Source organism: Arvicanthis niloticus, chromosome 14 (assembly GCF_011762505.2).
Source record: "Arvicanthis niloticus isolate mArvNil1 chromosome 14, mArvNil1.pat.X, whole genome shotgun sequence".
NCBI classification, from domain to species: Eukaryota; Metazoa; Chordata; class Mammalia; order Rodentia; family Muridae; genus Arvicanthis; species Arvicanthis niloticus.
The window spans coordinates 27,485,234-27,488,911 of record NC_047671.1 but is presented as its reverse complement, the minus strand read 5'-3'; the positions used below and the strand labels follow the sequence as shown (position 1 = coordinate 27,488,911).

General features: G+C 41.7%; 1 pseudogene; it reads right to left on the bottom strand.

The window, feature by feature from the left end:
* Positions 1–326: 326 nt before the first annotated feature.
* On the bottom strand, positions 327–1,114 carry LOC117720108 (RNA transcription, translation and transport factor protein pseudogene; annotated as a pseudogene).
* Positions 1,115–3,678: the final 2,564 nt, after the last annotated feature.

The window sequence follows — 3,678 nt, the reverse complement described above, 5'->3', positions numbered from 1 at the left end:
TTTTTTGTAACTTTCTGGCCCATTTGCTGGGTGTGTGTGTGTGTGTGTGTGTGTGTGTGTGTGTGTGTGTGTAAAAGAAGAGTGAACAGTAAGAATGGCATAGCCTCAATGCTATCAAATCTTGAAATTTCCTCCACCAAACAAATTAGTCCCTTACTCCCAACACCCTACATTCCCAAACTTATTTAAGGGGGCCGGGGAAAGCAGTGTTGGTAAATCTCTAGAACATAGTCAAATTTCTGAAATCCCTCCTTTGAAAACGTAATATGTGATTTCCAAACACATGATGGTGTGTACAGTTCCCCTCATCCTAAGCAAGTGAAAAGTCATCTTCCACGATTCCCCAGTATGTGGTCTGTCTTTAGCTCAGCAGAAATTGTCTGAGTGGATCCCGTGGATGTATCAAGCTTTGTCTGTACCTCTCTGCGTGCAGATTCTGAGCAGCTTCATTAAGAACTGCAGCTCCTGCACTAAAACCAAGGATGTGTTTGTCCACAGTGACCGGGAAGCCCTCTTTTGTTAGATTTGCTTTAGCAACAGCATCTTATGTTAGCTGTTCCCTGACCTTGATGCAATTTGCCTTAAGTATCACTGAGTAACCATCCTAACCATGAGTCTGAAGGAGGTTAGTCAGAGCCATTACAGCAGCCTTAAAATTGAGATAAAATATGGCCAAATTGATCAATGGCTTTGTGTTTATAGTTGTCCGTGTTTTTTGTGTTATCAGCTACTAAGTCCTTGTTTCTTTCAACATCATCTCCATATTCAAGTCTCACAGCTAAACTAAGGAGCAAGTCCATTTCTTCTCGCCAATCCCGAGTCTTAAAGGATAATGAACATCTCTTAGATACTTTTCAAAGAACTTAGCCAGTTGCTTCTATGGATGTTTTCAAGTTACCTCTGTCTTCCACCTTTAGTGTCTTATTTTCTGGTTTTCAAGCCAAACAATAAAGTTTCTATATGCTGTTTCATCTTTGCAGCTGAAGCCCAAGGGGGCTGTGGTAGCTCACGGTTGTAAGTTTGCATCAGAGCTTGATCCCTGCTGTTCACACTGGCTACCTGGGTGCAAGGACAGGAAAAGCCAGTTCTCAGTAGACAGGTACAATGTGGCCATATTCTTTGCCAGAATACAGCTGGAGTAACTCTATCTTAATTCTTGTTATAAACTTTGTTCTTCCCTGAAATCTCTTGAGTCCGGCCTCCAGTGTCCATATTTCTCTCCATATTCTGGCTTTCCAAACATCCATCAAAATGGCCTATTAAACCTTTCCAGAGATTTTCTAGCCCACAGCTCCAAATTCTTCCACATTCCTCTGGCAAAGCAGTTCCAAGGCCCAGGTACCATATAGTCAGATTTATCACAGCAACACCCCACTCCTGGTACTAATTTTCTATATTATTGGTACTAATTTTCTTGTGATCAAATAGCTGCTAATAAACAATGTTCAGGAAGAAGGATATGATAGGGTTTTAATTATCAACTTGACACAATCTAGAATCACCAGGAAAGAGTCTCAATAAAAAAAAAAATTGTCTAGATAAGGTTGGTCTGTGAATCTGTGAGATATTTATGGGAAATGTTCTTGATTATGTTAGTTGATGTGGAATGGGCCAGTCTATAGCTGGTCAAGACCACTAGTCCCTGAGTTTGGGTCATGGACTGTATAAAAACGTTGAAAGCAAGTGCAAGCACAAACTCATTTACTCTATACTTAGAGGTGTAGACCTGATTTGCTGCTTCAAGTTTCTGCCACTGTGACTTTTCCCACTATGATGGACTTTCTTTCATAAATTATTTTTGTTGGGGTGTTTTATCACAGCAACAGAGAACTGAACTGTATTGATTGCTTTTTGTTGCTATGATAACATATCATGGCTAAGAGCAACTTTAGAAGGGTTACCTTGGCTTAGAATTCCAGAGGTAGCAGAGTCTAGCTTGGCAGGGAGGCATGGCAGTAAACTGCAGGTATGCTGGCAAGAACAGGAAGCTGAGAGATCACATCTCAGCTGCAAACATAGGAAGCAGAGAGACTGAATAAGTAGGGAAAGACTATAAACCTTTAAAGCCCACTCCCACTGATGCACTTTCTCCAGAATGCCTGTGCTTTTTAAAAGATTTCATAACCTTTCCTGTAACTCCAAGTCTCAGGGGATCTGATGCAATCTTCTGGTCTCTAAGAGTATGTACACACATGTGGAATACACACACACACACACACACACACACACACACACAGAGAGAGAGAGAGAGAGAGAGAGAGAGAGAGAGAGAGAGAGAGAGAGACACACACAGACAGAGACAGAGAGAAAGAGAGACAGAGTCAGAGAGACAGTGACAGAGAGACAGAGACAGAGAGAGAGGTTTTAAAAAAAAAAAAAACTCTCAATATCACCTCCAGTGATCCATCTCCAGCTACACTCTAGCTCCTAAAGGTTATACAGCCTTCCAAATCACTACCACAGCTGAGGACCAACCACAGAAGCCTATAGGAGACATTAAACACTCAATCACAATTATAGACCCAGGAAGCAGGGTGTTGAGACACTGTCCTGACTCCTCTTTAAACACACAGACGTGTGAGCTTCGAGCACTCAGGAACTGTACACAATGAAGACAGTGTCCTTTTCTGAAAGAGACCCACATTTTAGTTGTGTTTTGTTTCATTTTGTTTTAGGTTTTTACGTTTTATTATTTTCATTTTTGAGATGGGATTCAGGCAAGCTGGTCTCAAACCCACTACATAGTCAAGGACCTTGAACTTCTGATCCTCTGGCCTCCATCCCCTGAATGCTGAAATTACAGGCATGTACCACCACACCCAGCAATAAACCCACATTTTAATTTCAACTTTATTGGAAAACAGAACAAAATTCAAGGCCCTCTGAACTCAAATCCCAAATGCTTTTTAATCCTAAGCAAGCCCTTAGTTTGACACATAGTAGAGGCTCACTAAATGGTCAGTGAGTGAAATTTGTCACATGTTCTACCATGGTTTACTGTACCAACTACCCGCCAATTCTAGGTCCTCCTGGTGAGCTTTTCTTCATTTTGCATGCACTGTCTCTCTTCTACTGGGTAATGTGCACATTCAAGGTTCATGGTCCAATTAAAATTTCAACATACCAATATTATCTTGCTAGATCCCCTTAAATGGAGGATCTCATTAAATGGAGGATAACATTTAAATGTTATCCTTTAATCTGTATTTTCCTTGTTAAATGTGCATACGCTGCTTTAGTTTCTTATAACATGGCTGCCTGTGTACTCCACCTCTACCACATCATGAGTCTCTCAAGGGACGAGCCTGGCTTTGCTGCTCACTGTCTCTCCAGTACAGAGTGCATCTTGCCACTTACTAGGCCCCTGTGAACATGCACTTGTTGGTTAGATAGCTGTCTGAATGCCTGAAGACAGGTCCATACAGGACCCCATCTGCAGGTCACTGTTGGGGTGGGGAGCAGGGGGTGTTCCCCGGCTAGACACATACAACATTCCAAGTATTTAGTCTCACAAATAATTGGTGTTTGTTGTAGAGAAAATAATGTGGTCAGAGTCTCTTATTTTATTTATTATTGGGGGAAACATTTGTAGAGGTCAGGGAGAGCCTTCAAGAGACGGCTCTCCTCATTTACTGTGGATTCTTCCAAGGATCGAACTCAGGTCACCAGCCTTGCACA